We start from the raw sequence: 24,279 nt of genomic DNA on the forward strand, positions 1-24,279 counted from the left end.
GAAGACAATTTCTAAGAGCAATCCTCAAGACTCAGTTTTTGTCTGGCTTTCTGTAATCATTGAAGCAACTTAAAAAAAAATGTCCACTTCATCTGTAGAGTTCTCCCCCTGCCCAGGCACACAGGTCTCACTGCACACCCTATTCGTCACCCCACAAGATGCATGTGCTGTCTTTGGCTTAGCAGTTCACATGCAAATACAAATACAGTCACGTGCAGCATAAAAGCATTTCAGTCAGTGATGGACCACATAAACCACAATGGTCCCGTCAGATTATAACGGAACTGAGAAATTCCTATTGTCTAGTGACGTCGTAGTGTCGACCTGCAGCGCATTCCTTAGGTGTCTTTGGTGATGCTGCTGCTGTGAACAGACCTACTGTGCTGTGGTTGTATAAACGTCTAGCACATACAGTTGTGCACGGTGCATAGTACTTGATCATGACAATCTTTGACTCTGTTACTGGCTTATGTATTTACTATACTTTTTATTGTTATTTTAGAGAGTCATCCTTCTTTAAAAAAAAGCCCGTTGTAAAACAGCTTCAGGCAGGGCCTTCAGGAGGTTCCCAGAAGATGGCAGCTCCATGTGTGCTGTCACCTCTGAAGCCCTTCCAGTGGGACAGAGGTGCTGGTGGAAGACAGTGATGTTGATGATCCTGACCCTGTGTAGGCCTAGGCTAATGTGTGTGTGTGTGTGTCTTAGTTTTTCCCAACAATGTTTACAAAGTAAAAAACCAAATGGAAAAAAGTTTATAGGATAAGGATAGAAAGGAAATATTTTTGTACAGTTGTCCAGTGTGTGTGTGTTTAAGCCAAGTGTTATTATGAGTCAAAAAGTTGAAAAAATTAAAAGTATATAAAGTAAAAAAGTTACAGTAATCTAAGTTTAATTTATTGTGGAAGAAAGAATGTTTAGAAAATGTAGTGTAGCCTAAGCATGCAGTGTTTCTAAAGTTTACAGTGGTGCACACTCATGCCTTTGGCCTCGACACTCACTCACCACTCACTCACTCACCCAGGGCAACTTCCAGTCCCGCAAGCTCCATTCATGGTGAGTGCCCTGCATGGGCATACCGTCATTCACCCTTTATACCATATGTTTTACTGTACCTTGTCTATGTTTGGATGCACAAATACTTACCATTGTGCTCCAGTTGCCTACAGTATTCAAGAAAATAACACGTTGTACAGGTTTGTAGCCTAGGAGCAAGAGGCTATGCCATGTAGCCTAGGTGTGTAGGAGGCTCTACCCTCTAGGTCTGTGTAAGTGCACTCTAGCCTGATGGCACAACTATGAAATCCCTGAATCACACATTTCTGTTTTACCTTAATTAATTATGGAGATAAGGCCTTGCTGTGTTTCCCAGGCCGATCTCAAACTCCTGAGCTCAAATAATCCTCCTTCCTTGGCTCCTGAAGTGCTGAGATTACAGGTGTGAGTCCTGTGCCCAAGCCATGCGTCTCTCAGAATGAGTGTGCCCCTGTTGTTAAGCGATGCATGTCTCTGTATGCTCATGTCATGCCTGGCCTTTACTGGCTACTTGTACAGTCGTCTGTCAGCTGTGACTTTTGGGGCTATAAATCCATCAAAGTTCAGGAATCTCCCAAACTTGGTTCATTTAATGCTTAGCAGACGTAGCTCCACAGCCATATTTAAAACTGATGATGATGGTGTCCCTTGTTTGGAGGATTCATTTGTAAGTGACCATAGTGAGTTTATCCTGGCCATTCCCCAGAGAACAGCAGGACTCCTGGTTCATCTAGGATGTGTGAAGTGACTGGCCCTCTGAGATTGCTGGGCTTCCTTAAAAATGTCACGTACAAGGACATAGATTTTCACATTGTGTAGTGTTGTTTATATCAGGGGTCCCCAACCCGCAGACCACTGTGTGGTACTGGTCCATGGCCCGTTAGGAACCAGGCTGCACAGCAGGAGGTGAGCAGCAGGGGAGGGAGCATTACTGACTGAGCTCCGCCGCCTGTCAGGTCAGCATCGGTGTTAGCGGAACTGTGTGTGAGGGATCTAGGTTGCATGCCCCTTTTGAGAATCTAACTAATGCCTGATGATCTGAGGTGGAGGCCAAATGGTTTCATCCTGAAACCATCCTCCCAAGCCCCCATTTGTGGAAAAATTGTCTTACACGAAACTGGTCTTAGTTGCCAAAAAAAAGTTGGGGGCCACTGGTTTAGATCTTGCAGTATTGTGAAGTAATTTTTGGTCTTCTGAGAGACTCCAAGCAGCACACCAGCGTGAAAAGATGAGCCATTCACAGCAGCTCTTGGCATTGGTTTTAAGATGAAATACATCAATATTAAAAATAACTATAAAACATTCATGAAAGTTTTTGGAGTTTCTTTGAAGAATGTCTTTGAAGCTGACTTAACATTATTGCATTTATTACAGTTGCTCTGCAGTTCAACTGGGCTTTATAGGTTTGCATCTGGGGTTCACATATGCATTTTAAGACGAGATTTGAGTCTGTTTGTGTAAATCAAATGCAGTCCTCAGACTCATGTGCAGGCCACATGGCCATCCCGGGATGAAGAAGATATTTCTATTTATAAACAGATTCCTGAGTACTTCAGATATTATTTGTATGTTGGACTCCTGTCTAGAATTGGCACATATCTACATGTACAGAGAAGAATAATGAAATGTCAGGGGTCTCACTGCACCCTCCTCTTTGATCCCATTCTCTGAGGTTTTAATTTGGGCCCAGGAAGCAGCACTTAAATATCCCTACTCCCAGCTGCTAGCTTCAAACAATACAAAGCTAGGCTTCCAAATATATTTATCATTTCTTGGTTGAATATTTGCAAAAACTGACCTACCCTACGATTTCTCTCAAATAGGCCTTAGCAACTACAAATATGGATGAGAAGATAGAAAGGGAAGCTTTATGTTTGCTTGCATTTTAGCTAAAAGATAATTAGAAGTGCAATTCAAGTTATGATAATAGAAAAAAAGAGCTACACGTTAAGTGTGGTGCATTGACTGCATTGAGAAAAGGTGCGGTCTAAAGCCCAACAAAGCTTAAAAGAGAAAAACTAGAAAAAAAGAACTTTTTGGAATATAAACTCTGACCGATTTTTTGTATTTTCTGTGGGCTTGAAAAGTCCTTAATGTTTTCATTGTTACTTCCCTGGTACTATTTATGTGTTAGAATACAGAACAACTTTAAATTTGTGGAGTCTTATCAGTAGGACTGCTGGCTTTGCGAAACCCGTGCAAAACAGACACTTTGAAGTGACCTTGCTTGTTTAACTCATCCGCTCCTCCCTTCAGTGAGTACATACTACTGTGTGCGGTGTGCTCTTCCAGATGCTGGGATGCAGTAGTGAATGGAGACAAAGCCCCTGTCCTCATGGGCTTAGACTCCAGCTTATGACTTGTTGTTTATAATAAATAATGAACATTGTGAGGTTATTCACAGGAAGGGATGAATAATGGATGGATCTTCAAAACATGATTCTGGTTAACTACAGACATCCTGAAGTTCCAGGTATAAAAAACCTTCTTTAAAGCATACTATAGCAGTCAGAATGAATGAGTAGTTGATAAAGCTCTTTGCTGAAATAAAAACAAATATGTTCACATTTCCAAAAAATAAATACCCAAGTGGGAGTTGTATGGTTCTGATGTCAGACATGTTATGAGACCATCAGAGGTATATGGAAATTTGGGGAGGAAGACAGTAATTATATAAAAGTGCATGCAAGCCTGGGCAATATAGGGAGACCCTGTCAGCCTGCAAAAAAATAATGATAATAAAAAATTGTAGCTGGAGGTGGTGGCATATACCTGTGGGTCCCAGCTGCTTGGGAGGCTAAGGTAGAATCACTAAGGAGAATCACTTGGGGCAGGGAAGTGGTGGCTGCAGTGAGCTATGATTGTGCTACTGCACTCCAGCCTGGGCGACAGAACGAGACCTTGTCTCACGCACACGAAAAGCAATTACTGAATTAGAGATGTGATGTGGGAAACGCTCCCATCTAAGTAATGACCAAGAATATTCCGTGATAGAGATGAAGTCTTAGCAGGACTTCCCTCTCAGGTTATTAGTGGTGATGATCCTGCTTTATTTTATTACCTTATTACTATTATGCTCTCTGAGGTATGAAGTGATATTAATCTGTTTGCAGTGAGAAATAACACTTTATAGCATTGCTATCATTTAAACATATTAAAATATGTTGTAATGCAGAAAAACACCCTGGGGAGAGAGGTGAAAACTTAGGAGTTTAATTTGAAATGCAGTTGGGAAATTATTTGGACAGCAGAGAAAGCTTTAGGGCAAAATTTCTGTAATAAAGTATATTATTTTCTAAATTATTCATCAGGGAGTTGAGTTTGTTTTTCATGTACCTGGACTTAATTATGATTACAAAAAAAATGCTTAGCTAATTGTAGTCATTCATCTATACTAATCCGAAAACAAAAATGAGGAGTTATTGATGGTTTTTATTTAGGTAAAACAATTTATTTTTTGACTGTGAGTGGTTACATATGATAACCATATATTCAGTTATTTCTAACTTGCCTGTTTTGTGAAGAATGCTATTTTGTGACTGTTCCTGCGTCTCGCTATGTTTTGGGGGTTCTGGCCTAGTTCCTACAACATATACTCTTATCCTGGTTCTGTGTTGTCCTGGTGATTCTCCCAAGAGCTAATCAGATAAAGAGATTTTCTTTTACATTTTGGATTTTAGCTTGGAGTTTACTCTTAGTAGTAAAATGGTATCTAAAAATAAAACAGGGAAGAATTAGAACATGTCAGATATAGTAACACATTTTAATAATTTGCTCTAAAAATCTGCTCATCAGCTGATAACCTTTCGTTTGTTCACATGTCTGCTTTTTAAAACACTTGGTTTCTTAATATTCCAGTGAGAACAGGCACCTACAGAGATACTTAGTTGCTCCCAGCCGCAGCTGCAGAGCGACTTCTAGATTCTGCGTATCTTGGTTTATTTCATGCTGTTTTCTTTAAGCCATACTGTCTGCTGGTCAGATGGTAAGAGATACCTGTTTTGGAAAATTTGGTAAATAATCCAGGGTTACAAGTAAATTTAGCATAATGTACAGGCTTTATTTTGCTCATTTAAAATATGTAGTCTTGGCCAGGCGCAGTGGCTCACACCTGTAATCCCAGCACTTTGGGAGGCTGAGGCAGGTGGATCACTTGACGTCAGGAGTTTGAGACCAGCCTGGTCAACACGATGAAACCCTGTCTCTACTAATAATACAAAAATTAGCTGGGCGTGGTGGTATGCGCCTGTAATTCCAGCTACTGGGGAGGCTGAGGCATGAGAATCTCTTGAACCTGGGAGGTGGAGGTTACAGTGAGCCGAGATCATGTCACTGCACTCCAGTCTGGGTGACAGAGTGAAACTGTCTCCAAAAAATAAAATAAAATAAATCAAAATAAAATAAAATAAAATAAAATAAAAATAGTGTTGGCTGGGTGTGATGGCTCATGCCTGTAATTCCAGCACTTTGGAAGGCCAAGGCGAGAGGATCATTTGAGGCCAGGAGTTTGAGACCAGCCTGGGCAACATAGTGAGACCCCATCACTACAAAATATAAAAAATTAGCTGGGTGTGGTGGCACTCGCCTGTAGTCCCAGCTATTCAGGAGGCTGATGCAGAAGGATTGCTTGAGCCCAGGAGTTCAAGGCTGAAGTGGGCCAGGATCTCATCATTGCACTCCAGCCTGGGCGACAGAGTAAGACCCTATTTCTAAAATAAATAAATAAAACATGTAGTTTTACCTCTAGTTATTCAGCAGTTAAATTCCTTACAACTCATAAACTGTATGAGAAATTGAATTCCACTGTTTTTGTCACTGAGAATGCTCTTGTCCTAGCAGACCTGTGTGTGCTAAATTAAGGTCTAATCTCCATCAGTCACTAAGATGTGGCCAAACATAAAGGCTTTTCATAGTTGTTATACCCCTTAAGTGATGACCCTGAGAAATGAGAGTGAGACTGTCAAGGTACATCTTTTGTCCTTATTCCGTAGATTTGTTCTTGAAATAAGCCACCAGTTAAGAATTTTGGGATTTCCTGTGCACTGGCAGTGGTTGAAGGGTTTAACATGCCTGAAACCTTGAGCACAAATCCCTCCTGCTGCTGCTCTGGGCCATGTCAGCCGGCACCAGCCATGCTGTGGCACCAAGAGAATAAGCCTGCACTTAATGTCATAGCATTTCAGAGAACTGTCGGAGCGTGGGGCTGCTCCTTGGGATTTAGCTGCTGCTTGTATGAAGCACTTTTAAAATATTAAGCTTAGAAAAGTCCCACTGAGCTGGGTAAAGACTTTGTGTCCTTTGGGTCCCTCTCTATGTTTTATCAGTTTTCAGCTGCAGGGCAGATGTCTCCCCTGGGCTGCAGTCTTAGGCACTAAGATGTGTTGCTGGCAGATTTGACTCTAGAAGCCCCAAAGGGCAGGCAGGGATAAATAGTTTTGAATTTTGTTTCTTGTCTCTTCTGTGTTGTATTGGTTTCAGAGTTCAGTATCCAGTCACAGTGGACAGCTTTGTAGTATTTTGCAGCCTAAAAAATTTATGCAAGCAGTAAATTAAAAATCTGAAAAACACACGCATACACATGTGTGCACACGAAGGCACATACACATCCCTCCATGGAGTCTTCCACTCTTGTGTGTTTTGTAATTCTCTTTATTTTTATTTGTTTACTTGGAGACAGGGTCTCGCTCTGTTGCCCAGGGTGGAGTGCAGTGGTGCAATCATAGCTCAGTGCAGCCTCCACCTGCTGGGCTCAAGCAATCCTCCCACCTCAGCCTCCCAAGTAGCTGGGACTACAGGTGCACACCACCATGCCCAGTTAATTTTCTAATTTTTTTGTAGAGATGGAGTCTCACTATGTTGCCCAGGCCAACCTTTAACTCCTGGTCTCAGGTGATCCTCCCCAGTTGTGCCTCTCAGACTGCTTAGATTATAGGTGTGAGCCACCACACCTGACCTATAATTTTATTTTAGATTTACATGAGAAGTGATGCTGTTTTAAAGTGTAATGCTCTGAATTAAAGGAATTCTCTATGGTAATATATTTATACATAACAAAGCACTAACAATTACAGAAGGCCTTGATGCCTATTCTATTATTCGTTTTATGTTTCTGTGAGTAATTGATGCTTTGATGTATTTTGGCCATAGAGGCACTATTGTAATGCATGTAGACTGACTTTCACTGGACAGAGGTTTGCTGAGCTGGTTCTGTTCATGTGCTGTGGCTGGAGACGTGAGGCAGAGGACACAGAGGCCTTGCCCTGATGGCACTCACACTGTAAACTTGAGGCAATGAGGACACACAGTTAGAAGCTGAAGTTGTACCACAGAACACATAAAGGGAGAGTTAGACACAAGACGAGGGGGCTCCAGGTGAGGCAGTGAGAGCCATGGGGCCTTCTGTCCCTCCAGCCAGCAGACGCTGAGTGACTGCAGGACCCAGCCGATTCCAGGTTCCCGAGCAAGCTGCCTTCTGTGCTTGTGATTTTTATGTTGTGGGGGGATTGATGGTGCCGCCTCAGGTGGAGATCAGTGTGACGGAGTCCACAGAGCAGGATAGAACACTGGATGTGTGCAGTAGGGTCTTAGGCCAAGTCCGCTTTCTCTGATGGGGGAGCATTTCAGCAAAGGCCCTTCTGGGCATATGAAGGTTTCCCAGTCAGTTATCAGGGCAATGGGAAGCCACAGAGTGGGGGGTCTGCTGGAGAGTGATCAGGCTTGAGTGTTAATAAGGTCATCTGGCTGCACTGTAGATGATGGAGCCAGGTAAGAGGCCCTGTAGTCTAGGCAGGAGGTGTGGGTATCTCTGACCAGCAGTGGAAAGAGGGCAAGGTGGCCAGATTTGAGAGATGCTATTTAGGGAGGTGGATTGGAAGGGCTCTCGTGGGGGTCATGGGGAGGGGGCCGTCTAGGTAGCTGTCCTCAGGGTTTATCATGGGTACCACAGAGAAGGGAAGACATTTGGGCAGTCACTTAGCAAATTTGGGGCATGCCGAGTGGGGGTGCCATGTGGCATTCAAATTGCAGTTTGTGCAGGTAATCAAACTAGGGGCTTAGGAGAGGCCTGGGGGGGGGGGAGAAATGGACCTGGAAGTTCTCCGCCAGGTGGAGTGACTCAGGGTCTCAGGAAGAGCAGGCTGGTGGGGCAGAGCCAGGGTGTGGGGGTACAGAGTGAGTGGAAGGCCGTGAGAGGCAGGGCCAGACAGGGCTGGGTGGATCAGGGAAGAGGAGGGTCAAGGGTGGGCTTTCATTTGAGAGGGCGTAGAAAGCAAAAGAATGTTTTTAGAAAGATTCATGACAGCTGGGCCCTTTGACGTGGTAGTTGGAAGGATTGAGTGGAGAGAGGGAGGTGGAGAGTACAGAAGCAGCAAGGGATGACAGAGGGTGCGAGGCAGGGCAGGAGGCTCAGGAAGGCAGGGACTGTGTGCATGGGGGCCATGAGCCTTGGGTGGGCGGGGATCCCATGTACCCAGGTGTGGGCCCAGGGTGGACAGGGGCCGTGCTTACAGGGCGAGGGGCCCCAGGTGAGTGGGTACTGCCCGCAGGGGTGATGTGCTCCTGGTGGGCTCTGGGCACAGTGTCCCAGTGCTACCCCTTGACCCTGGGACCTTAGGTGTTCATTACCATTTAGTCTTGTTCACAGCCTGGGAGTTCCTAGTCAGGCACAGCTGGTGGGGAGGCTCCGTGCCTCTTCTCCTCTGCCACCTCCACCCTTGTGCCCTCCTCCACGCTCCCTTCTGGATGCCTCATGCACCTGTATTTCACGTGCAGGACAGGGTTCCATGGTCTGTCAGCCATCACCTACTGAGCTGTTCCCACGAGGCGCATGCCTCCCAGCCGGTGGGTCATCAGCCCATTTCACGAATGGGGGCGGGCTCAGGACTGATGAACTGCGGCACAGCTCACCCCACCGTGCGCGGTGCTCCACGATGTGGAGAACTATGTTGCCTCCCCTGCGGAGGCCATTGGTGAGGGGGTGCTAGGCCATGAGGACTTGGGTGGGCTGGGGCTGTGTGCGGAATGGCCTCCTGTTTCTTACACCCCAAGGCTTCCTCCAGGCCCTGAGATTTTTCATGCAGTGCCTTTTACTATTATGTAATCTTCCAGTAAAGACCACTGTTCAGTCAAAGACCAGAATGCAGGGCTCAAATACTTTCAGGTTCCGCCATTGCAGACGTTAGCCCAGGTAGGACTGTGCCTTTCTGCTGAAGGAGCAAAGATAGGCCAAGCCCCAGTCCCTCCTCCAGGCTTCCCCAGCAGCTCAGGGTGCGGGCAGGTGCCGGGAGGGAGAACCTGGTTAATTTTAATTGGCTTACATTTTTGGCCTCTGCGATTTCCTTGTTGGCCTCCTTGGATGTGTGTTTAATTCAAGTAAGAGTTCGTTATCGGAGTTCTTTTAATTATAAAATAAAGTGTGTTCGTGGTAAGGAGGTCATATTGCAGAAGGCTGTAGGGAAGAAACTGGAAGTGCCTTTCATCTCCTCCCCCACCTAACTCCCCAGAATTAATCACAAATACTTTTGGGTGTATATTGTTCTGGAAATTGTAAATGTTTAAACAAATCTACTAAGGTATACTCTTCTGAAATTTTCCTTTGAAAATTTAGTTTATAATTTGGATTTATTTCTTGATGAGCACATGCTAAACCCATTCCACCCTTTTTTGATGAAAATTATTACATGTTTATTAATATATCACATTCCCTCCCTCCCTGTCCCTTTTTTCCCCCATAAAACACAATACGGCAGTGAATTTTGTTTGAATACATCCCACAGAATATATAGCTGGCAATGGCATTGCTGGGTAAAAGGGAGTGTACATTTAAAATTTGGGTAGGTGTTGTCAAATTGTGTTCCCTAAAAGTGCTTTTTTTTTTTTTGAGATGGAGTCTCACTCTGTTGTCCAAGCTGGAGTACAGTGGCGCTGTCTTGGCTCACCACAGCCTCCACCTCCTGGTTTCAAGCAAACTCATGCTTCAACCCCCTGAGTAGCTGGGACTATAGGCGCATGCCACCACGCCCAGCTAATTTTTGTATTTTTAGTAGAGACAGGGTTTCACCATGTTAGACAGGCTGGTTTCAAACTCCTGACCTCAGGTGATCTGCCCACCTTGGCCTCCGAAAGTGCTGGTATTACAGGTGTGAGCCACGTTGCCTAGCCAAAAATGCCTTTTAAAAGGTGCATATGATTTTCAGTTCCAGCTTCACTGAGCATTAGCATCTTTTAAAGAACGTTTCAGGGTGCCCAGACCCTTTGCTCTTGTAGGATTCACGCCTGCAGCCTCCAGGCCCAGGGATGAGGCAGGTGTGCTGTGCAGTTGCTGTGGGCCTTGCTGTGTCATGGTGCACTCCACCCTCATTGCTGTAGCCTCGCTTGTTCTTTCTTCAGTTGTACAAGAGGAAGACTGAGACTGCTAGTCAGAGGGATTGGTATTTTCTTCTGTTCTGAATCTAGAATCTTGGGAGGTTTTATGGAGAGAAATTAAGGGCATGTCTGTCTTTTATCTATGTTTGTATGTAACATGGTGTTTAATGAATATAACCCATGTGCTAGGTGCTTCACATAAATGGATTCTCATAACACTCTGCGAGTTATCTGCTCTTTTACTGTATGTGTGTGTGTGTGTGTGTGTGTGTGTCTTACTCTGTTACCGAGGCTGGAGTGCAGTGTTGCAATTATAGCTCACTGCAGCCTTGATCTCCTGGCCTCAAGCAGTTCTCCCACCTCAGCCTCCCAAGTAGCTGGGACTACAGGTACAAGCATGTACCACCAGCTAATTTTTTATTCTTTAAATGTTTTGTAGAAATGGGGTATTGCTCTGTTGCCCGGGCTGGTCTTGAACTCCTGGCCTCTAGCAGTCCTCCTGCTTTGGCCTCGCAAAGTGGTGGCATTAGAGGTGTGAGGTACAGTGCCCAGTCTGTTTTCCGTGTTTTGTAATTTAATAAGATGTGAGCCTCAAGACCATTAGTGAGTGGTAAAGCTGAGATCTGATTCTCATCCTCCACCACACTAACGGGGATGTGCCCTAGGGCATGAAGTGCTTCATTCCTGTTTAAAAATGTGTTTTTTTTTCCTTGTGTTTTCCTATGTATTTTATTATTTTTTTTTACTTTTATTTTTATTTTTTTGAGGCAGAGTCTTGCTCTTTTGCTCACAGCAACCTTTGCCTCCTGCATTCAAGGGATTCTCCTACCTCAGCCTCCCGAGTAGCTGGGATTACAGTCACGTGCCACCATGCCCAGCTAATTTTTGTATTTTTAGTAGAGATGGGGTTTCATCATGTTGGTCAGGCTGGTCTTGAACTCCTGACCTCAGGTGATCCATCTGCCTAGGCCTCCCAAAGTGCTGGGATTACAGGTGTGAGCCACTGCACCCAGGTGTAATTTGGTATCATCTTTATACATCTTCATGCCTACTCATATCTTCTTTCATAGATTAGAATGAATTTGAGAACAGAGGAAATTTTAGACATTATGCTAATGGCATGAGGATCCTAGGCCTAGTTAGAAGTCATCTTTGAAATAACTTCATAGAGCCTTATTTCATATTTCTCTTCTAAGAATTGTGAAAGAACTTAATTTTATTTCCCTGGAGAGAGAACTATAAATCATACGTATATAGTAACAAAGACAAGGAATGTTTGTGGAGGATTGAACTCAATTTAGAACTGATTTACACATCAGAGCAAGCCTGCTGAAAGCATAAGATTTTTACGTGGTTTTGCCAAACAGGTTGAAGGGACTATATTAAGGATAAATAGTTGAGCTGTTTTGTGGTATTTTTATTTCAAAATACCCGGAAATGGAAAGCAGTACTTTTCTTGTTTGGGTGTGATTCATGGACTGTCCAGCAGAGGGCACTGCCAGTTTGTGAGTGAGCATCCTTGCTGGCAGCTGAGTGAGCCTGCGCCTGCACTTCCCAGAGGAAATGGGTCTGAGTGTGATGTGGAAATAGTTACATTTTATTTTAGAATGTTGTCATGAAAGTTATCATAGGTGTCATAATAGCATTTGTAAGGTGTCACAGAAGATATTGCTGTTTCCTGCTACCTAGATGTACTGAACATTTTTGAACATTTTGCAGTTAGCTACTTAGCATGGTTTAGCTAATTGGGGACTGTTACTGACACGTGGCTGGATCCCTACTTTGCCTCTCCTCCTTGAATTTGAGTTATATAAAGGAAATCTCAGTACTTATGAATTTAGGGGAAAATGTTTAAGTTTTGATGTGTAACCAAGAAGAAAGCATGGCAGTTTCTTATTGGTGGCTTCATGACTTACTGTGAATTTTTAATTTTTCTGAAATCTCAGGTATTTCTTTCATTGCTGTGAATCCTGGGAAGTGATTGCATTTGAAGTGGAGAATCACACAGCCTCCTTTAGTCCACTCTCCACAATGTCCAAATTATCTTTTGGTTATTCTTTTGTCTACCAGACTGTCACAGCCATTATATTCTGTGGACTGAATTGTCAGTTTTCTCCACTGTAAGAATGGCGGGCGCACAATCCGTGTGTCTTGTTTATGTGTACACTTGCAGATACAGAGTTGTTTTTACCTCAGCTTTTCCTATGTAAAAGTTTTAAGTACTGTGTAAACATGCTTGTATACCTGGCTTTTGAATATATTTCACGCCTGCAAACTTAATTATTTGATGTGTGTGGAAGTTTTAGAAGAGATCACTTGGTTTTTCTCTTAGGTTCACTTCTGTTTTTGTTTCTCTTGCTCCTTCAACTCACTGATGCCAGGTGCTTTCCAAACTGCCGGCCTGATGCAGAGATGCTGATTCCCCATTTGCTCTGCCCTTCTTTAGGGCTGCTGTACCGGCAGTGCCCACTGGGGGGCAGCGTGATTGCACACCAGCCTGCAAGGGTCTCCTTGGCTTTCTTTTCAGTTGGCAGGTGTGGGGGGCATTTTTGAGAACAAAGCACATTATTACTGAACGCTGAAACCCCCAGTGACAAAGCATTGTAGTGAATTCAAATGCATGATCCGGGAAATTCTCGGAGCCTCTGCGATTGGTCTCTCCAGCAGGGCCTGATACACAGGATCACTTGTAATTAAAACTAACACTTGTGGATGGGGGCGAGCTCTCACGTTAATGGACGTTTCTCATTGTACAACATTCAAAATATGTGGCAGGCCTTTGATAAGGAGTCTTTTTTCTTTCATCCCTTGAATAGTTATGAGGTGTGGAAATAAGAGGAGTTAGTTGGGAAAAAGCTTGCATGCTGGCTTTGTCGTTGTTTTTGAAAAGAATGGAAAATACTTGCAAATAAAGACACATGGATTATTTTATCCATCTTGCACAAAACTGGGCTCATAGCACCTGATGGAGTCCTGGCTAACAGGTTTATTTTACTTATTGATTTCTGGAAATAAAGCAGGCACTAAACTAGACCACTTAACTATTTAAATCCTTGCAATAGGGTATAATTGTACTTTCAGATTTGTTTTTATATCAGTTGTGCAACATGTCTCAGGCAGTCATCTTGATTTTAAGTTCCTTTCTTTTAAGTTCATGCCTTATTCTCAACTTTCTTGCTCCGTAACAGAGCTGTGAATGGATAAGACTCGGTAGGCATTTGCCTAAAAGGTTTTGATGCTAGGAGCAACTGCACAATTCCTTTGCCCTTCTTGGTTTTCCTGTTTCGTGCTTATTTTTTATAAGCCGTGCATTGCTGTCCTGTGCAGCTGTGCACCCTCCTGCTGCCCGTCACGGCGTCGGGTCTTTCCTGTGGGCCTTCTCGCCCTGCCCCACCTTTTCTCCAGGCATGAATCCTTCCCTAGAGCGCATGCAGTCAAATTAACGTGGAGACAGAGCCCATTATGAAGGAAATCAATTTATTCTAATTGGGTGACAACATTAGGCTTGACGGGAATTAGCACACCATCGTAAGCATCATGGTTACTTTGACTCTTCGTGAGGTGACTTAGGTGCAGTGTGATTTTCGTTTTCCATACCTCCGCCCCGCAGAAGCACCTGTGCGGTAACTGTCTGGGTTCATGTGTCCTGTGCTTCCAAAGCCTCTCACCAGCGGCCTTTGTGGTGGGGTGGAGGGACTGGGCAGGGGGCACCCAGTGAATTAACGCCAGAGAGTGTCTGGCCTCAGAAGGGCCAGTGAGCAAAGGGGTGTTAGCCCTGAGCCCAGATGGAGGAGGCAGCAGTGTGGGTTTGGATGACAGAGGGAAAGTAGAGATTTGGGAAGAAGAGGGTGGAAACAGGGTGGGTCTCCATGGATTGCAGGGGAGGGTTTGTCTGCAGGTGTACAGGGAGTGCTGGCCCTGGTTTGGTTTAAACTGATGAGGGCCCTGGGCACATGCAAATGCGTAAATCTATCCTTCAGGCAAGGGATGAAAAACCGTTGAAGAGTTTTGGCTTCTTCTTCTTCTTCCTTCTTCTCTCTTCTTTCTTCCGTCTTCCTTCCTTCTTCCTTCCTTCCTTCTTTCTTCCTTCTTCCTTCTTTCTTTTCTTCTTTCTTTCTTTCTTTTTTTCTTTCTTCTTCTTTTTTTTTAATAGAAGAAAAGTTACTTAAGAAAAGTTATCCTTGCATAAAAAAAAATTCTGTGGAGGGAATATGGGGTGGGAGGTGTCCAGGCTCTGTTCTCATTGACCTGGGGTTGAAGACCCAGTCTGCCCACACACTGTCAGCTTTACAACCTTGAGTAGTTCCAGAACCTTCCCAGACTTTGTCTATTAATCTGGGTAATATCAACTCACACAGCAAATGTGAGGAGAAAGTTCTACTGTATTTATAGAAGTCTAACTCAGTTCTGGGACATACCAGTAGGTGCTCACTTGTTCTTTTCTCTTCCTACATCATCCTTTAAGATTGAATGAATAGCAAAGAAGAAATATTAAAACAAGTATCTCATTGAGTGTTTTCTACATACCAGTTGACCAACCTCAAGGAATGGACCATTTAGCAGACTTGGTTGGTGTGTTCAGAGTCATAGGCGTATAAATTTGAGTCGTACTGGGTGCTGTTCTGAGTGCTTTACTATCTCCCTTAGTTCTGTAGCAACTCTGTCACATTGAGACCCCTTACCACTACCATCATTGTCTTACCCCTGTGGTCCCTCAGGATAGGCAGCAAAGTTAAGAAACTTTCCCATGTGGGGAAAAGGAGCTGAGCCCCAAATGCACACTCTCTGGCTCTAGGGCCCAAGCCCTCAGCCTTATGCCTGGCACCTCTCGCTCAGACAGGTAGCCACAAGCTGACTTACTGCCCAATACTTTCTGGCTACCCCTATTTGAAATCCTATGCCTTTAGCATTTCTCTGCAAATAGAATCAGAAGACCGGCAATATGGTGGGCTGAGAGCACCCATGGGGAGAAGCCTTGAATTCATCCATGGAGCTTGAACACGTCGCTACATTTCTCCAGTTCTTCTCCTCCTTTGAAAATGTCTTAAATATGTATTTTTCTATAACCTCATGTTAGAAGTGAATCTCCGGTTTTGAGCAGTGTTTTCAGTGGAGCCATCGTGATGCCATCTGGGTGTGCTCTGAAACACAGTGACTATTTGGGGACCCAGTGGAGGCCGCCATTCTTCAGGTGGACGCTAGACATGAAGCACCACTGTGCCCTGGACTTCTGCTTCGCCTGTGGTGATGCCATCATGGCTGTCCCCTCACCTCATTCATGTTCAGATTCCCCCTGTTTGCTTTTTGATGCCTTTTGTTCCCAGCACTCCAGCTTCAATCTTAACTAGAAATCACCAAACAAACTGAAAAAGCTCCCAGTTCTGGAAGTGGTACTTTGCAGCTTTCATTCTGCCCTTAATACATTTGAAAGCACCAAGTTTAGGGTCTCAGCAAAAAGCCAAAGCTGTCTCCATGTTTCATTTGAAGGTACTTTTGTTTTCAGTTGTTTCTTTGTGCATGTAAGAGCATTTTTTGCCCTGTTTTTGTTTCTTTCCTTCTTATTGAATGGAACAATTCTTTAAAACCTTGTACCTATCCTGCTTTCAGTTTCTTCTGTTTATTTAAAGCCTGAGTATTTCTTGTTTAGTTATAACAGCAGTAGTACATGCTAATGGGAAAGAAAATGGAGAAGTGTGTAAACTGGAAAATAAATAAAAATGTCCTGAATACCACATTCCTTCCCTCCCCTGGAGGGAAAACACAATTATCTTTTTTTTTCCCGCATCCTTCCAGAAATTTTCTGCACATACATGAGCATTTTAAGCACACCCACACACACAAATGGTTTCCTGCTATACGTACTGTTCTGCCAATATATCTTGGATATGTTTCCGCATCAGCAAATGTAGATTGACTTCATCTGTTAACAGCTCCTTAGTAATTAGGGGATAATTTCTCACAACTCCCCTATTTTTTCTGGGTTTCCGAACAAGCCGCCTTGGATCTATTCCCAGGGTTCTCCCCAAATAGTGCTCTTCCAGTTCTGCTTCCTTTAGGAAGGAGTTTCATCTTCTAGTGTCATCTATTCCTGCCATTGTGTAGCTTCCTGGGTCTGTTACTGATTACCTTTTGAATAAGAAAGGGACAGGTCAGAGGACTCAGGCTGGAACTAGACAGGTCAATGTAGTTGAGTATGGAATAGGGGTTAAAATGGACACTAATGGCCTTCTACTTAAAACTCTCAAAACTAGAGAAAGGAAAAGTGAAGCCACAACGAAATGTCACCTCCCTCTTGTTAGAATAGCTGTTATCCAAAAGACCCCACAAAATGACCAGTATTGTGAGGATGTGGAGAAAAAGGAACCCTCATACACTGTTGGTGGGAATGTAAATTAATACAGACATTATGGAAAACAGCATGGAAGTTCTTCAAAAACCTAAAAATAGAACTTACCGTATGGTCCAGCAATCCTACTTCTGGGTGTTTACCTGAAAGACTTGAAATCAATATGTTGAAGAGATGTCTCCACACCCGTGTTTGTTGCAGCGCCGTTCACCGTAGCTAAGATACGGCACCAGCCTATGTTGGACGGATGGATAAATGGTCTGTATACACAGTGCAGTACTAGTCAGTCATAAAATAGGAAGAACTTCTGTCATCTGTGACAACGTGTATGGAACTAGAGAACATTGTGTTAGGTGAAATAAGCCAAACACAGAAAGACAAATACTGCATGTTTTCACGGATACGCAGAATCTGAAACCATTAAACTCACAGAAGCAAAGAGGAATGGGGGTTAGAGGTTGGGAGGTTAGTGGTTGGGAGGGGGGTTGGGGAGATCGTAACCAAAGGGTACAAAGCCTAGGTTACATAGGAGGCATAGGTTTGATTTATTTCTTATTCTTTTTTTTGGAACTCTGTTACATGGTGTAGTGAATGTAGCTAATAATTGAGTTCTGTACATTTTAATACTGCTGAGAGTAAATTTCATATGTTCTCATCATAAAAAACGTTGAATATTTGAGGGGATGGAAATGTTAGTTAACTTGATTTATTCATTCCACATTGTATTAAACAATAACATCACTTTTGTACCTCAATGATAACTTGTCAATATACAAGAGAAATTTAAGAAATCTCAAATCTTGAGCCTCCAAGTCAGGCGAGCCCCTGGGGATGAAAGCCCTGCTCCGTTGTTTGGCCTGCAGGTTGGTCTCCCTTCTTAGCCTCTGCACAGCCTCCTCGGTTCCTCCCTGAGCCACCTGTGGCCACTGGAGCTCTGTTAAGCCAACGGGAAGTAAAGACAGTCCAACCATGCATTAGAAAAATCACAATCGGAATGATAATTGATTCCTTCTGTTTGAATCTATTGGAGTGTTACAGATGCTTTGATGAAGGTAAGACTTAGTGGGTTTATCCTCTAGAGCTGTACGCTACTAATGCTTTGTATTTATGTATAATCAGTATAATAAGCTTTTGACTGCAGAAGATTCTTGTTTTCAAAATATACATTTTTAGCTACCCCATTTCTAATTTCTCTCAAAAGCAGCATTTCTGATTTGTATCTACCCGGTACAGATGCCAGAGGAGCTGGTGTTGGCAGTATTATCTGTGTTTACCTACATCGAACTGTTCATACGCTCTTCTGAGGTACTGTTCTTCTCTGGTCTGTCTTTTGCCAGCCCCTTAAAACCAAAGTTAATTCCTTTGTTCTACACGGGACTGATTCACTTAGGAGAAAAGTGATGCCCCACTGTCCCCTGGCTAATGACGTGTGAAGGTTGTGGTGGCCTCCTTAGCGCAGAGGATGGGGCTGGATTCTGGGAGTACTTCTCAGGATTAGGGATGGGGGTGATCTAGGGAATGGAATTGCTGAAGTCAGCAGGGAGTCCACTGCTGAGGTCCTCTTTTTGAGACAGGGTCTTGCTCTGTTGCCCGGGCTGGAGTGTAGTGGCGCAATCTTGGCTCACTGCAATCTCCGCCTCTTGGGTCCGAGCAATTCTGGTGCCTCAGCCTCTCAAGTAGCTGGGATTACAGGTGCCTGCCACCACACCTGGCTAATTTTTGTATTTTTAGTAGAGATGGGATTTCGCCATGTTGGCCAGGCTGATCTCAAAAGCCTCCCCCTTCCAAAGTGCTGGGATTACAGGCGTGAGCCACTCTGCCTGGCCTCAGGCTAATATTTCTAATTAAGCATCAATACGAGACCTAAAAATGGACAACTTTGTCACTTAAAAAACCCAAAACATTCACCTATTAAGACCTCAGCGGCGGCTGGACATGGTGGCTCACACCTGTAATCCCAGTACTTTGGGAGGCCAAGGCAGGTGGATCACTTGAGGCGAGGAGTTTGAGACCAGCTTGGGCAACATGGTAAGACCTCGTTTTTACAGAAAATAAAAAATTAACCAGATATAATGGCATGTGCATATAGTCTCAGCTACTCAGGAGGTTGGAGGATTGCTTGAGTGCAGGAGGTTGAGGCTGTAGTAAGCCAAGATTGTGCCACTGCACTTCAGCCTGGGTGACAGAACATTATATATTTGCCTGATTATTTCAAGCCAAAAACCAGCCTTTGTGTTGTGAAATTAGAGCAATTTAGGATTTGTTTTCTGCATTTTGGCAATTCCTGTGATGCTGTAGGCATCAGTTACCTGGGCAGGCAGTAGGTAAGGAAGTGGGGTCAGGTCCTTTACCAGCACTTATAGAAATGAGAAACGAGGCTCTCATACCACCTCTTAATCATTGCCCCCTCCTAAGGGTAAGGGCTGATGACTTGGCCTTGAGAATGTTTTTGCTACACCCACCCCTTCTCTCTCATGTTACTTCAATCAATGTACTTGCCTTGACGTCACGGACCTTTTCGGGCCGTATGTGATTGTGTTTTTGTACCACATTTTGAGGGGAAAATGTTGGATTGATGGTTGAAGGGCAGGAGAGGAGGGGCTGAGTGGGTACACCCCGAAAGGTAATCACATGGGCATTTTGCCTCAGTGATCACTTCTGCTAATTATGATGACTTGTGGATTTGGGATACTGGAAAAGAAAAATCTAGGCTGGGCACAGTAGCTCATGCCTGTAATCCCACCACTTTGGGAGACTGATGTAGGCGGATCACTTGGGGCCTGGAGTTTGAGAGCAGCCTAGGCAACATAGCAAGACCCATCTCTACAAAAAATTGAACAATTATCCAGGCGTGGTGGCGTGCACCTGTAGCCCCAGCCACTTGGGAAGCTGAAGTGGCAGGGTTGCATGAGCCCAGGAGTTTGAGGCTGTAGTGAACTATGATTGCACGACTGCACTCCAGCCTGGAGACCCCTTGTCTCAATAAATAAATAAATAAATAAATAAATAAATCTGTTTACAGAAATCACTATGTGTGTTTGCTCCTTCTAGCACAGCCTTGGAGGATAAGATGCCAGGTGCAGTGGCTCATGCCTGTAATCCCAGCACTTTGGGAGGCCAAGGTGGGAGGATCGCTTGAGCTCAGGAGTTCGAGACACCAACATGGTGAAACGCTGACTCCACAAAAAATATAAAAATTAGCCAGGCATGGTGGCTTGTGCATGTAGTCCCCAGTTACTCCAGGAGGTTGAGGTGGGAGGATCACTTGAGCCCAGGAAGCGGAGGTTGCAGTGAGCTGAGATTGTGCCACTGCACTCCAGCCTGTGTAATAGAGCAAGACCCTGTCTCCGGAAGGAAAAAAAAAAAAAAGAGAGAGAGAGAGGGAGGATAAGGGTGGACTAGGATGCTCTGGTCGGGACTTGTGGCCATAGTTGGTCATGGGTGTTTGGAGGTTGGGAACCTGGATGTGAAAAGCAGCATTCCTGCAGGAGGAGTCTCTGCCAGATCTGGGCAGGGTGTTTTGACCATCATTTAAACCTCCTTGAAATCAGGCAAGGCCTGGTCGTGGATGCAGAAGGGAATCTGTTTTTCCAGTTTTGGTGATCAAGGGTCCAGCTCCATGCCGAGTAAGTGCAGGCCCACAAGGAGTTGAAATGCTTTACGTTTCTAAACTCCAGGAGTACCATTGCTGTGTCGGTGATTTTAGATCACTTTCTCCATCTCCTCTCTCCCCCCACTTCTAGTTTGATAGGCCGTAAGTTTAGGCAGCCTGTGTAGGGGCTACACGTTTTCATCAGTAACACAGGCCATGTTTCACTGACCACAGTTGGGGACAGCTGCATGTATTCTTTGTGTGTTTTGTTTTGTTATACATTAGATACTTAGATAAATATCTACATATATGAAATATACTTAATATCTATGCATATTCTATCTGTAATATTTGCTTATTGAATAAATTAACACTGTAGACCACTGACCTACAGAAAATGACAGATTATCCCAAAAACAGTCTTAAAATCTCCTAATAAAAGCTGCGGGTCTTGAATATTTTAGTGTTTATTGTTTTAAATAAGTCACTAAACAAAGGGTTATGACAACCAGATGAAGTGTTTTATCTCAAACATTTTAGCCACTGGGTGGTCTCTTTTTAATGGGTCTCAAATAATGCAGTGCAATATTAATTTTGATCAATCTGTGTACATACATATGAAACGTGCAACTGAGGCCCTCTTTGTAGGTTTTCGTCTAGCAGATTGGAAGTGATCTTTCTTGAGTTTTCAGTTAGCCACACTCTGAGCAGCAAAACCTATTCCCAAATCTGGATTCATTGACCTTAACGTGTGTATGTGTGTGTGTGTGCACATGCACACACATACACATGTGTAAATTGAGGAAATACCCCCCTTTGTGCCTTTGGATCACTACTTTTGTACATGCAGAGCGAAAGACTTCCTTTTGTTTCTTGTCAAGGGCTATAAAGAGAGATCACATTAGTATAACCTTTGCCTCCTAAGGTGTAGATGAGTGAGTTGTGGTTGGAATTTAATTTTAACAGGTTTTATTGAACTGCTAAAAGATATTGAAAATGTTTAATATGAGAGTCCGGGGCAGTAAATCACACACAGGCTTGTTAAAATAGATGTCCACAGTGTATGGGCGGATGGAGCCTGTGTTTCTGCCCAGGGACTTTTCATTACTGCACCAATTGGGTACATTATTCTCACCTCATAACTCTGCAATATTAGATAGCTGATAGAGATCTTGGTGAAGGAAGAATTTAACACCCCTCTTTCCCCATTTTGGGGGAGGGCTTAAAGACCTATTCTTTTACCCATTTATAGGCCATTTGGCTTTTCACAGGGATTTTAAAAAATCATATCTGAAGGATGTAGGGAATTTTCATGTCACCTGCAACATTGGCTGGTGTCGTGAACCACTCCTCTCTGTAATGCGTGGAATTTTTGTTTGTTTCTTGTTCGTCATTTTTCTCTCCACTTTCTTTTTTCATTTTTAAATTTTTGGTTGTTTTCCAGTTTTTCACTGCCTCACTCTCTAAAATTATATTGCTCCAAACACAGGTGTATCTGCCTCTCTGTCCATCCTGGTCAGGCCCATCAGTGCTGTGCAGTGTGGCTGTCAAAGCTTTTTGCTTTCTGGCCTCTGTCTCTCAGGCGTGATGAAGCCACTCACTCCAGGGCAGGGCTGCCTTATCTCCCCAACAGCTAAGGCCAAGTGCAGCTCTGTTATTGGAGCACAGCCACACCCACTCGTTTCTGTACCGACTGCAGCTGCTTCTCACTGGGACAGCATTGAGCATTGGCGATTCTTGGGACAGAGGATATATTGCCTGCAAAGCCTAAAATCCATACTCTCTGGCCCTTTACAGAAGCGTGTGCTGAGCCTTCACCTAAATTGTAGCAGGAATTCAATAAATGTTGACTGAATGGACGTATTAGAGATTTCCCAATCAGGTGTTGCTTAATATGTACACAGAATCACTGGTCCCTGGCATTTGACTACTTGAATACTCTGTAGTAAAGACGCAGCAGAGTATGTGCTTGTGCTTATTTCTTGTGGATGGATCATCCCATCCCATTATTACTAAATGAAAATCTTGTCTAAGCTCCCGTGCAGTATCTCTCAACAGGAAAAGGGAAGAATTTGGGGAGAGAAGTTGCCAGAGTTTGGAAAGTATTCCCACGTAGCATGGGTGAACATCCTGCATTCATTGTGAATTGGTTCCTTCATCATGGCAGTGCAAATCCCAGGAGAGTGGGGCAGATTAGGGCACAGCGTGTAAACTCAACACATCTTCTGCCTGGGCTTTCGAGCAGAAAGCAGACTCTGTCCACCAAGAGGGCTTGCAGCAACTTTGGACTCTTCATGAAGCTGATGAGGCAACCTGTGTGTACCCACCTCTGCCCATCATTTCTTCCTGGAATCAGTAATCTTCCCACATAACACTTTAAACTATTTCAGTCAGAGGGCTTATGTATGGTCTGTTAGTTTTGTAGGGACGTCATAACAAAGTACCAAGAACTGGATGGCTTGACACACAGAAACTCATTGTCTCACAGTTCTGGAGGCTGGAATTCTGGCATCAAGGCTTTGGCAGGGTCACACCCCCCTCCCCAAAGGCTCTGGAGAAGAACCTGCTCCATGCCTGTTCCTGGCTTCGGAAGCCCAGGTGTTCCTGGCCTTGCAGGTGCATCAGTCCAGCCCTGCACCTTCACCTGGCCTTCTCCCTGTGTGTCTGCACAGCATCTTCCCTTTGCGTCTGTCTGCCTCTGTGTTCACACTTCCCCTTTTTATAAGGACGTTAGTCATCTCGGATTAGGGCTCACCCTAATGACCTCATTTTAACTTAATTAATCCAATAAAGATCCGATCTCCAAGTAAGGTCACATTCTGACATACTGGAGTTTAGGACTTCACATATTTTTTTGTCGGGAGAGGGGAACACAATTCAGTTCATAATAGACGGGCAGCTGGGCACGGTGGCTCATGCCTGTAATCCCAGCACTTCGGGAGGTCATGGCAGGAGAATTGCTTGAGCTCAGGAGTTCAAGCCTGGGCAACAAAGTGAGATCCCATCTCTGTTTAAAACAAAAATTGAAAATTATCTTGTTGTGGTGGCACATGCCTGTGGTCCCAGCTACTTGGGAGGCTAAGGCAGGAGGATCCCCTGAGCCAAGGAGGTCAAGGCTGCAGGGCTGCAGTGAGCTGTGTTTGTGCCACTGCACTCTAACCTCAGTGACAGAGTAAGACCTCATCTCCAAAAAAAAAAAAAAAAAAAAAAGATGGATATCTCAGATCAATATAATTCAAAAGAATATTTGGCTTTGAAAGTGGAGTCTTATAAAAATATAGCCAGGCGAAGATGACGTGTCATCCTCTGAGCCTAGAAAGTCTGGAACACGATCTCCTGGGCTTATGCATGGGCCTAGGTGTGGGTCGTGGTGGTTATGACATTTCACCTTGGATGTGCACATTCCATCACTCATACCTTAGGCTGTGGTTAGAAGGAAGGGAGTGTTTTTTGAAAGCTTGCCCTGAAATTATAGTATGTGCAACTGTATTAGATTTGAGTGTCATAACCATGTTCTTCTTGTGTGTTTTGTCAGTTCCTTGGCTAATTTTCAGATGTTTGCATCCAAATATGAGTTAGGGCTCTCAAAGCAGTCAGCATTTTCTTCTTTATTTTACATTTTAGTCATAACAGATATAATATATGCCCTGTGAGTGGTTTCAGAGATTATGTAATGCCAAAATGTAGAGTTATGAGTTAATCACAGAATAATGTCCAATTACATTGTTTGTTCTCTTTGTCTTCCTTTCCGTCCCTTGCCCTCCCCAAAAAGAAAGTGAAAAAGAACATCCCCACACAGAGAGGGGTTGAGAGTCAGAAAGAAAGAAAGAGAGAGAGAGAGAGAAACAGATAAGACACTTCACACACAGAGAGGAGGGGGGAGAGAGAAAGTGTACATACACAGGGACAGTGAGTGACTTGAAAAGGGCTGCTAGTGTACCTTCCA

The 24,279-nt window shown here is 44.0% G+C and overlaps 1 protein-coding gene across 42 annotated transcripts in view; it reads left to right on the forward strand.

The window, feature by feature from the left end:
- Positions 1–24,279, forward strand: part of PARD3 (par-3 family cell polarity regulator) — a 705,875-nt gene that overhangs the window by 165,902 nt on the left and 515,694 nt on the right. The gene's annotated exons all lie outside the window — the stretch shown is intronic.

The sequence above is a fragment of the Gorilla gorilla genome, chromosome 8 (genome assembly GCF_029281585.2).
Source record: "Gorilla gorilla gorilla isolate KB3781 chromosome 8, NHGRI_mGorGor1-v2.1_pri, whole genome shotgun sequence".
Taxonomy (NCBI): Eukaryota; Metazoa; Chordata; class Mammalia; order Primates; family Hominidae; genus Gorilla; species Gorilla gorilla.